Source organism: Protomyctophum bolini (assembly GCF_963924005.1).
Source record: "Protomyctophum bolini genome assembly, chromosome: 11".
In the NCBI taxonomy this organism is placed as follows: Eukaryota; Metazoa; Chordata; class Actinopteri; order Myctophiformes; family Myctophidae; genus Protomyctophum; species Protomyctophum bolini.
In genome coordinates this window covers 28,773,976-28,786,296 of record NC_137872.1, presented here as the reverse complement: position 1 = coordinate 28,786,296, position 12,321 = coordinate 28,773,976, and the positions used below count along the sequence as shown (strand labels likewise).

Genomic DNA, 12,321 nt, shown 5'->3' with positions numbered 1-12,321 from the left:
GGCTGAGATGTCCTGAATGCACACAACAGGCTGCTCACAAAATGTGTTTTCACAAACAAAACTAAAAAGATATACATGTGAAGACAGAAATTGGGGGCAGAAAGAGGGGTTGGCTTGAGGCTAAGCTGTCCTGGAGGGAGGCCAAATGCACATACGTATCCCAGGGTGCCATCAGCAACTTAATTATACCATTACATCCGACGTTTATTAGAAGAGGCAGCCAATGTAAAATTGTTGCGTGTCTGTACTGTGTATGTACATATATTCATTCAGTGTGGATAGACCTGGTGCATATATCCACCTGTATAACCATTGATAAACTGTACTGTAGCCTACATATAGTCATAAATATATGAATGGTGAATGAATGGACCATTCAATGGACTGCTGAATGGACCATTGTGCGCACTTTGAGTGAGCACTCTGTGCATATGAAAGCGCGATAAAAAAGCAACCCATTATTATTATTATAAATAGATTCACCGGGGATATAAAGAGCTACAGATCCAGTGCAGATATCTATGGCCAGAAGATCAGTATTTTATTTATTTTAGTTTATCTGGACACAAACAGTACTCTATCTCTGCAGTGTTTCATCATGACACTTATGTACCTCTGGTGATCTATAAAGGAAGAAATGTCCTTCTGTAATGCGTTTCCTTTGCTTAATATTTTATGTAAAGCACAATGAATTGCCTTTTCAAATGTGGAATACAAATAAACCCGCCATGTGTTATCTTATCTAAATAATCACACTCATGTGAAGTGAGGGGCACAGCGAGGGCAGTATAGGCCCTCATCCATTGCCTGTTACTGCCCTAAACAAACGTTAAAGTTCATAGACTTGGCCAGCTGGTGACCAGTTATTTTTAACTATACTGTAGGCTCTAAACAAACATTAAAAGTCCATATAGACTCGGCTGCCAGCCTGCCACATGTATTGATGTGGTATATACTATAGGAGAGGTAACAGGCAATACTTTGATTGTTGTAGACTTCTTGTAAATGAAGTAATGCTGATGTTTAACGAAAATGTAACTCTTGAGAGAGTAAAATGAAACCAAATGGAAACGTACAGGTCCATCTGCTTTCATGTTAATGCTCTCAAGAGTTTTAAACATTATGTTATAATTTAGCTATTGAAAAATAGCAGATCTACGAGCTTGTAGGTCTGCTATTGAAATGTGGCGCAAATCTTTGAATATATATTCTTTCAAAGTGAATGTTTTTAACTCAGGTCTAAATGGGTTAAATCTTTTGAAATAATAATGAAAAATGTAGGAGGCAAACAACAACAACAACAACAACAACAAAAAGGGGATGTTTACTCATTATCCATAGAAATGCATGGGGGTCCACAACCCAAAAATGGCTCCAGACTTGGAAGCAGTGGTATAGACAGCCGCTGAACGCCCTCCCCCATGGCAGAGGAGGGAAAGCAGGGCAGCTGGACCATCCTCCTGCCTCATGCCAGCCATTGGCCCGCTGGCACAGTGGAGCCAAGGCTAATTAGAGACAGAGGAATGACTCCCAGCTCGCACTCAGCCAAGGCTATTTGTTCTGGCCTATTTGCTCTATATGTTAAAACACAGTTATGCCACAGCAGTTGGAACGCACACTTCATGTCCGACGGTTACAAAGATTCCACATCCGTGACCCTCATAGAGTTTAATTTGATGCCCTTGTCTCTGAACTATTCAGAGACATTGTACTTGCCCAATTTCAGAACTGGGAAAAGATGAAATCCAGCCTCCGTAGAGACAAAGATCCAATACCCATGCAACCCAAACCAAACACTGAAACAAGGTCTTTGCAGTCCATGCCCAGTTGCCATAGTATGACTCATGAAGCCTGTCTGATCATTCGGGGAGTGCAAATAGATTCCAACATGATTGTTCCTTTCTTTTCTCCTTTCTCCTTTCCATATTAACAATGGACTTACTTCACTCCATTGTAAATATTAATTACATTTGCCAGGTTGCCAAGCACTAAAGTACCTATGGTGATGAGTGAGGCACCACAGAGAGAGAAGGTCAAACTGTCCAGCTAAAGTCCAGTGAAATGGACTTTAGTCCAGTGAAATGGACTTTAGCATGAACTGACTGACATCTTGTTCAATTCAGTTCAGCAAATGTCTGTATTATGGAGATAAGAGGTGTATGGTACTGTACAGACAGGAGACACTATGACATTATTTTGACTTTATTGTAGGCATACACATATCTACTAGACAACTTCTGCACTCCGGCACAGATTATACAAAGGCCCCCCCCCCCCCTCTCTCTCTCTAGTCGGCTGTGATGTAAAGTTCATCTCGTTGTCCCTCACTGCACTCGTCCACCCTGTGATCAATACTCTTCAAGGCGTGACAGTTTCGTAATGTCCTCTCACTTTCTGATATGTGGTCGGTGCACTGCATGTGCAGGCACAATGACACAGCTGTTCCTGTGTGTGTGTGCGTGTGCGTGTGCGTGTGTGTGTGTGTGTGTGTGTGTGTGTGAGAGTGTGCATGTGTGCGTGTGTGTGCGTGTGTGTGTGTGTGTGTGTGTGTGTGTGTGTGTGTGTGTGTGTGTGTGTGTGTGTGTGTGTGTGCAAGCGCGTGCGTGCGTGTTAGTGTGCATTTATACTAAACAAGACACATGATGCTGCTTCTCCTCTCGGCTGATGGATATTGATGTTCCACTATTTCTATTTCACATTTTCTGCCTTCATCCCAGGGGACTTTTAGTCACTACTGCGTACAGCGGTTTCATCATAAACCCTCCACTATTATCCACTAGATTTATTCCATCATTGGCAGCCAAGTTGGACACAGCGTGTCAGATGGCGGATTCACTTTCTAGGACACACAGTGAATCAGATCAGGATGTATACACCTCACAACGTAGCACACTACACAATATAACACTCAGTCAAGTTTCATCAGCTTCAAGATTTAACCATTTAAACCCTATACTTTACTGACCACTGGGGTCCCCCAGGGCTCTGTACTAGGCCCCCTCATTCTTTCCTCTACGTCAAATCTCTTGAAGACAGCTGATCTACAAGCTCACAAGTCACAATATATATGTTGCATTGAATTAATGCATTCACACAGGCAGATGCAAAAGATACAAAGATGCAAAGTTAAACAGCATATTTGTAGCTTTGCACCTTTGTAGCTGAAGTTGAAACAAGCTGATCTTTTTGTAGCTTTGTAGCTCTGTGTCTTTTGCAGCAGCCACAAATGTTGGATGTACGTTTGTATCTTCATGTCGCTGACGTCCATTGAATGAATGGTAGATTGTATCTTTGCCTCTGCATCTATGTGAACGCAGCATTATTGCTCGTGGAGGAGCTTCTTATTTCCCTCAGTCAAATAGCTGATCTACAACCTCACAAGACGCCACAGTGTGGCGGTTTGTGAGCTTTTGTGCTATTTTTGTGAGCTATTTTGACTGAACGTTCAGCCCAGAATAGGGACGCTAGGGTCCACACCAGACGTCTTAATTGCTGAAATGCAGTCACGTTCCCAACATTCCTCTGTTTCCGATTCCCAGCCAGCCGCCATTGCCGCCAATGCCAAGTTGTGAGCGCCAGACTCAGGATTTAGGAGTGTACCAAGAACACTCTTCTATACACAGGGTCCAATCATTCTTTACACTCTCTGTGTTGAAAGTAGCAACGCTGAGGATTTGACTGTGCAGTGCTGTGGGTGTTCCATGCCACCAGTCTCCTCTATTAGGACGACTTTCTCTGTCGTTCTGTTGCTCAAGAGGACCTCTCTCTCTCTCTCTCTCTCTCTCTCTCTCTGCCTAACAAACAAAAAACAAACAAATTAATTTAAGAGCACAGCAGAACGGAGGAACACTCTCCGAGCAGAACGGACTGCTCGGCTAGTCGACTCCACTGACAGATGGACAGGAGACTAACGAACTCATTGACTGACTGGTAGAAAGATGGGCGGACAGGAGTCTGTCAAGGGGGCGAGAGGGCAGTTGACAGAGAGGCAATGGAGGGCAGGGGTTGTTGTTATGACAGTATAGGTAATTTAGAGACGGGAGGGAAAATAAAGACAAGCGCAAGAAATACATAAGTCATCTCTCTTACGATGAACCTATAGGGACAGAGGACGACCCTAATTAGCATCACTGCACTTGTTTAACGTGCACGCACGGCACGACGCACGCATACACACACACACACACACACACACACACACACACACACAAACTAAGACCACGAAGAGAGCAGGGAAATTAAGGTGGGAGAGAAAGAGAAAGAAAGTACATATTGTGTGAGAGGGTACTGTAGCACAGGATATTATCTTAAAGTAAAGAACATTTTTGCATTGATCTCTGCAGCATCTCTGTTTATTTTTAGGCGTTCTAGCCAGAAGGGACACTGGTGTGAAAATCACTACTGCTGCATGACCTCTCAAGTATATCTTCTATACTTATCTATACGCAACCTTTTGATGATCCCATATCGTTACCACAGCCAGGTGCAGTATCATGGTATCCTGGCTGCTCTGAGAGGACATGAATAAATGATGGCTGGGGTGGGTTCAGAAGAGTTAGATGAAGGGTAAGAGGAGGACAGAGAGGGCATCATATGAGCCATGTGTGTTAGGTGAAGCTCTCTCTCTCTCTACATTAGTGACACAGGGCCATGGCATACTGCTGGACTCTGAGGTAGACTGCAGTGAAGAGGATCCATTAACATTTAACATCAAACCTCACCGTCCTCTTTTCATTAACAAATATAAAACCCCTTTGTTTTATTAATTGATTTCTTTTACTTTACCACTTTACGGCCATAATAACATTTTGCATGATACAAAGTCAGTCACCATAATCATCAACATAACTGGTGTCAGAATGTTCTGGGAAAATATAGGCCGAGACATACCCCATAAACAAATACAATAGTGTTCTAAGAGAACAAACATAAATTGATTGTTGTCATGCTGCGAGTATTTCACAGATTGCTCATCTTATAGGGTTTTTCTCTCCATCTCCCACGTCCACCTCTCTCCTTTCAGTGTGCGATACTGTGCAACTAGTTGTAATGGGCCAGACACATACGTAGGACACGGCAATCACTATTATAATTGGCAATTCAAGTAAGGGATTTGCATGCTGAAACATCTGATTTAAATTGGGGCTGCAGGGTTTGTAACAAATAAGTACTACTATATTGATACCTGGCAGTGCTATCTTGCTACGATAGCCAGTATGACCATTTCGAGTTCAAGTTGTGGCGGGTGGGCGGTGTCTGTCTGACTCTGTGGCGTGTGCGCAGATATGCCCATATATGGACTGGACCTTCACGACATGCCAACACTGCAATGATAAGGGGCAGGCAGCAGGTGCGCAGGCATGGACAAAATGGACAAATCCACATTGTTAGGCAATGGTGTCTAATGTCTATTGTAATTTGTGTCCGACGTCGCATGCCCATACTGTATTTGGAGATCCCCGGTGCAACACAAATTGTTTATGCCCAAATATGGACATAGCGAGAAAGTGATGGGGGAAGCTCAATCAGTGAACATATGAGAGAGTGAGGGGAGAGAGAGGTGGAGAGACAGAGGCGTCGCAAATCGATGCGTTGTCAGTGCACTAAACCCAGCAACCGTGTGCAAGCTTCTACTTGTAATAGGCCTATATCATAATATCATTTTTAGTTTTTGATGCTTTTGGCTCTCAGCCTCTCACGTGCATCCTATCCATGTGAAAGACCAGTAACACAGAGAACCAGTAAGACGCGCAAACGCGGGAAGCGAACGCAGCTCGTACATATGACTCAGCCATAACCATATAAGGAGTCCCCAAAGCAGCTATACGTCCGTATGGAGTGTGTTGCATCAATGACAAACAAATCACTCAGCTCCATATATGGGCACAAAGGGGGGGGGGACAGACACACGCACGGACAGACATGATCTGCTAGGTCTCATAGTAAGTGCTCACTGAAAAACTATTCTTCAGCATTACTTCAGTTGTGCTGTTACTTAAAAGTGGATCTGCAGGGGATTAACACACAGACTTCAGGCTTCAGAAATAATGTGCTTGTTATATGCCTCCTCTCAGACAGCCGAGTCTGTCTCTCAATCAAAGGTACTATCCTGACTATCCCTTACAGCCAGACATAAGAGGGAGATCCTGTATGCGGTATCTGCAATTCCAAAGAGAACCATTTGCTGCTAGAGTAGGCGGGTTGCCATGGGACACTCATGGATTGTCTGTCTCAGAGATGTCAGCAGCACTTAAGTAAAGACGCTCATTTGGGTGTAAAAGCTTAGACGAACTTTAGTGAGGTCAAAAGGAATCGATCACTCATTTATCATCAGTGCAGTAGCTACAGGCTTAGTCTACACACCTACACAAGAGTTTTCTTTCCCTTGTGCTTAATTCTCAAAGACAGTAGAATATCCCAGACCACCATGGTTCACGTTTATACATGTGTGTATCTCTCTTTTAAAGATATGCTTTTTGTTTTACTGAAATTGTAGTTGTGCACAAATTCTCCTCCTAATCTTTAGTTACTTTCATTAGATTTTTGTTTTTGTTGCCTTGTCACTAAAAGCCTAATTTATGCTCCTCCGCACACCGGTGTTGCACGCTGAAAATAGCTGACCTACGAATTTTGCACTTTGATGCTCGGTCAAAGTTCACCAATGTTGAACTCCAAACTTCAGACTTCACACGCATCAATGCCGTCAATGTGCCGCGAAGGGCAGCTCCTCCACTTTGCTCCCATAGAATGAACAGGGGAGCTGACACCCATGTATTTAGTGCATGTGTGTCCATGCCCTTACAGTAACAATTCACCCAGCGGATGGCTGCTCATGTGGCTTTGAAGATCGCACAGGGAGCTTTTAGGGTTCATAGCTGGGAGGGGATTCGGCCAAAATCATCAAGATCGTGCACTTTTTTTAAACATCGCAAACGAGTTACCTTACCAAGTGTCTTAATGCTCAGGGATAATATACCTTCCAAGTGTCTTAGTGCTCAGGGACAATATACCTTCCAAGTGTCTTAATGCTCAGGGACAATATACCTTCCAAGTGTCTTAATGCTCAGGGACAATATACCTTCCAAGTGTCTTAGTGCTCAGGGACAATATACCTTTCCAAGTGTCTTAATGCTCAGGGACAATATACCTTCCAAGTGTCTTAATGCTCAGGGACAATATACCTTCCAAGTGTCTTAATGCTCAGGGACAATATTCCTTCCAAGTGTCTTAATGCTCAGGGACAATATACCTTCCAAGTGTCTTAGTGCTCAGGGACAATATACCTTCCAAGTGTCTTAGTGCTCAGGGACAATATACCTTTCCAAGTGTCTTAATGCTCAGGGACAATATACCTTCCAAGTGTCTTAATGCTCAGGGACAATATACCTTCCAAGTGTCTTAATGCTCAGGGACAATATTCCTTCCATGTGTCTTAATGCTCAGGGACAATATACCTTCCAAGTGTCTTAGTGCTCAGGGACAATATACCTTCCAAGTGTCTTAATGCTCAGGGACAATATACCTTCCAAGTGTCTTAATGCTCAGGGACAATATACCTTCCAAGTGTCTTAGTGCTCAGGGACAATATACCTTCCAAGTGTCTTAATGCTCAGGGACAATATACCTTCCAAGTGTCTTAGTGCTCAGGGACAATATACCTTCCAATTCCCAGGCGGCCTCTCTACCCATTCAGCTATGTCCATTCCTTGCCCGATTGTCTTGTGTGTTTTGTCAAACTATCCATGCAGGATTATTTCACATGACCTTTCCGACCTGCCTGTTAGACCCTGCCTAGCTGCTTTCCGGACCTCAGATTACCTGCCTTAGCATCCTGATGGATTTGTTTACCAATAGTGATTGCTCTCCTATGGTTTTGACCCCGCCTGTAATGTTTCCTGGGCCGATTTGTCAACTCAGATGAAGGTGCCAGAGTAGTTACAGAATGCTGTTTTAACCCGTTAAGACCCGACGCAAAAAACCCAATAAGATCTGAGTCTACAAATGCCTAGTTCTTACACTTTTAAGATTTTTCAAAAATAGTACAAGCTTGCAGCTGTGAGCTTGTATAGCTGTTATTTTTGAATAGCCAACGCAAAAATCTGAAATGACACAGATAAGATGCTTTCCCCATTTTTAAGATCTAGCATATAGACAGTTAATTTTCACCTGCAGTACGGTGTTCACATATTAAACGTGCAGCCAGTGACTGAACTGACAATTAGCAACCTTTATGAGAATAAAGTGACAGCAGGAAGAAGAGGAGGAGGTTATGTTATGGGTCCAAAAGTCTCAATCTCTGCAGCATCTCTTGAAACACACATTATTTGCTCTCTTTTGTTGCTTTCAGAAGGTGACTGAGTTTAAACCAGCATTAATGTAAACGTGATACAATACGAGAAGATGTTGCATTAATGCTGTGAGGTTAGACCACGCCACGCATTGAAGCTGCAGCTGGGAAAATGGTTCAAGAAAAAAAACGATACTATGCCATGCCTATGTGCACCAAAGGAGTTCCCCATCGGTCACTGGCAGGGTTACACAAGATGACACTATGGAAGTGGGAGGCAGGCCACTGTGCAGAGAGGAGCATGGAAAGAGAGAGAGAGAGAGAGAGAGAGAGAGAGAGAGAGAGAGATCAAGAAAGGGCTATGATCTGAGTTGTGAAGTGGACTGAGTGGATCCGAAGAGAGGGGGTTTGTGGGGGTATCGAAGGTAAGAGGGGAAACAGATCAGATCTGAGAGGTATGGAAAAGACCAGGATTTCATTCTGCTCTGGAACTGTGACAATGTCTGACGGAGGGCCTGGAAAATCTGTTAAATAACAAAAAAATAATAAAAAGGGGCTCATGAATGTGAGAGACTGCAGAAGACTGTCGTGGGGATGGAAACGTGCTTGGTTCCTCTCCGCTCTCCGCTGAGGTCTAATAAGTAAGGAGAGCTCTTGCTCACCCTTAACCTTAGCCCTCTGTCTGAAAGCTGATGCAGCTTATGGGGCTAGCATGAAAGATGTAGCATGCTAGCCTGACCTAGTGCATGCGACACACTGTTGTCGCATGCACTATTGCACTCGAGAGGATATTATTCACTCGAGTATATTCAATCCGAGCTATGAATTGAAAACTGGTCCGGAAACAGTGACCTACTGTATAGACCAGCGGTTCCCAAACGTTTCAGCTCCAGACCCAAAAGAGAAATGAGATGTTTGCCCGGGACCCAAACTAAACTACGTATGAAAATAGCAGATCTGCAAGCTCACAACACGTCGCTTCACGCTGCCTTAATCACTATTAATTTAATTTATGGAATTTCTTCGATTTGTTTGTTTTGTATAAAATGTATGACATTCTTCCAATTTTCTTTTCTAAAATAATACATTTCTTTAGGAATTTATGTAGGAAAGGAAAATGTGATTTTTGCCCATAAAAATCACACCAGTGTAAAGTGCATGGGCGCTCTTATCATTGTACATCATCATCACGGACAAAGTTCTTACTGACAGTTGAGAGTTGAAAGCCTCCTATATATAAAACATATCAATGTTTGTGTTACGCAATGTTTGTGTTTACACTATGACGTAAAATTGTCCATTCGTTGTCAATGGGAATTTATGGGAGTTTGTGTAGGACAAAGTTTGTGGACAAACACTAAAAGCTGGACATAGTCAAATGGGTCCCGAGTCTGACCTATGACGGTTCCTGCAGGACAAGGTGCTTCACTGCCTGCATTTCTCTTTTTTCTCCGTTATTTCTCTTGGCCCAAGCTGCTCTCCTGCTGCCCTCTGCCAGGCCCCTCTGAGCACCCTGGGTCACATGGGTGCTGCTGTGGGCAGCCTCACGTCCCCATCATCATTTCCTGTGGCTGGCTGTCGGGGCGGATCAGGGCGGCGCGGGCGTCTAACGCTGATGAGCTCAGACAGCAGCACTCTGACTGCAGGCCACTGGACTGAGCACGATTTGTACAGCTTGGGAGAGCCACACGCACACACACGCACGCACGCGCGCACACACACGTGCGCGTAAGCACAAGCGCACACACACAACTAAGCAGAAACACAAACAAACAGAACAATACAGTCACATGGGTCACGAGAGGTAGAATGACCGTCTGGGAAGCGAAAGGTTCCTGGCTGGACTCACGGCTCGTCCTGTCATCACGTCAACGTGTCCTTGAACCGTCCATGAGCACAGACTGCACTGCACTATGCACGGCCGTCACTGTGTGAATGGGATAGCCATGCACTATGAAGTGCTTTGACTGCATGGTCAGAAGATTAGAAAAGCACTATGTAAATAAATGCAAGACCATAATATGGATTTTTAAGGCGGACGGAGACAGACTTTTCACTTCTGGTTAATTTCTGGTTTCATCAGTCGCCTAGCAACCTAGAAGAACAATGCATACGTTGGTAAAGAGCGATGTTGAGCGTAATATTCTGAAAACATGGTTCTGATTCTGGGACTCACTCAGACACACACTCTCCAAGTTAAATGGATTTTAGTGTGTGGGCGTACCACGGGTCAGAAGTGGAGCTGTGTCTATGACAAAGGTCACCATGTTCGTTAAAACAGCACCCACGGGCCTCAGACTGCGACTGACTCACAGAGACGTGCATGCACACACACACACACACACACACACACACACACACGCCTGCACGCACGCACACACACACGGTCGGTGAAAGGAAGCCAGGGAGAGTGAACTACAGCAGTGGTCCCCAAACCTTTTAGCTTGAGAGAAATTCTGTCCAGTACCCATGCTAGTGAAAATAGCAGATCTACAAGCTATTTTCACTACTTCATAAACATTTCTTAGAATTTTTTCATGAAATTACTGAAAAGCATTAGTTTTTAATTCATGAAAAACAAAAAAAATGCTTTATTGTCTCCACCAGGCTGAAGGCATGGGGAGTGAGTATGTTTTGCACTCCGTCCGTGTGTGAGTCTGTGTGTGTGTGTGTGTGTGTGTGTGTGTGTGTATGTGTGTGTGTGTGTGTGTGTGTGTGTGTGTGTGTGTGTCCGTCCGTCCGTCTTTTTTTATATTACTCCTCCAGATTCTGTCCAAAAATCCCACAAATCGTTACACAGTATCTCTATAGTCATGTGTCCAAGACGGATCTGTCCAATATTTCATATTCCATCCTAATTGGCTAACATTGGCTTTCAAAGTTTGCAGCATTGTGTATGCATCCGTCCGTCCGTCTGTTAACAGCTAATCTCCGGCACCATTAACCTGGATGCCAACGATGAACCTCTGCCCCAAAGTTTCCAGAACGGCCTGTTATAGCGCCACAAAGAGGCTGACTTTTGTAATATGATATTACAGATTGCAGCATGCAATTTATGTGAAATCTTTCATGGACCTTTCTACTATATAGGCTGAGGAATATATCCCACCTGTTTCACATTGGCCTGTTATAGCGCCACCAACAGGTGGATTTTAGCAAAACACATTTTTGGAACAAAATGCCTCAAATCATCCAATTGCCATCCAAGGCGTTTTCACATTGACCTATTATAGCGCCACCAGGATGCCACAACCCCACCTGTTGCCCCGAGGGGCACTTTATCTAGTTGGGAATGTTTTTTTAAACAAAATGGTTTGAAATAATTAAAAACGATATGTACCAACCAACAATAAAAAGGAAATAAAGGGACGCATACAATTGTGTCCACAAGCCACAAATGGATCCCGACCCAGTGTTTGGGAACCAGTGAACTCCAGTACGTGTCACTGGTATGCATAGAGCCTGGCCTGCAGAAGCTGTGGCCTGTAACCTGGACTGTGTCACATCACATCTCACACCTGCGCACCATCTGTGTGCATGCGTGTGTGTGTGCACACGTCATTAAGTGTTCTGGGACCGACAAGTGTGTGTGTGTGTGTGTGTGTGTGTGTGTGTGTGTGTGTGTGTGTGTGTGTGTGTGTGTTGTGTTGTGTTGTGTGTGTGTGGAGACAGATACACTGTCAAGTGTAAAAAAGGAGCGTGTCGGGGAATTAAAAAAGAAAAAGAGGAGAATAAAAGACAGACAGACAGACAGACAGACAGACAGACAGACAGACAGACAGACAGACAGACAGACAGACAGACAGACAGACAGACAGACAGACAGACGTAGGAATAATAGAGGAAAGGGAGTGACAGGGAATCAATGTGATGGCGACGAGACAATGGACAGATAGACAGGCAGGCTGTCAGGGGAGAAACGAGACAGAAGGAAATGGTAGCAGTTTTTCTTTTTTGTTCAAAGTTACACCGCTAGCTCCGTCTGGTCTGCCCTCCACTGCCTCCCTTTCACCTGCCTGGAGAGAGAGCCAGGA

The 12,321-nt window shown here is 44.1% G+C and overlaps 1 protein-coding gene across 1 annotated transcript in view; it reads right to left on the bottom strand.

The window, feature by feature from the left end:
* Positions 1–12,321, bottom strand: part of znf385c (zinc finger protein 385C) — a 145,896-nt gene that overhangs the window by 59,090 nt on the left and 74,485 nt on the right. The window lies entirely within an intron of this gene.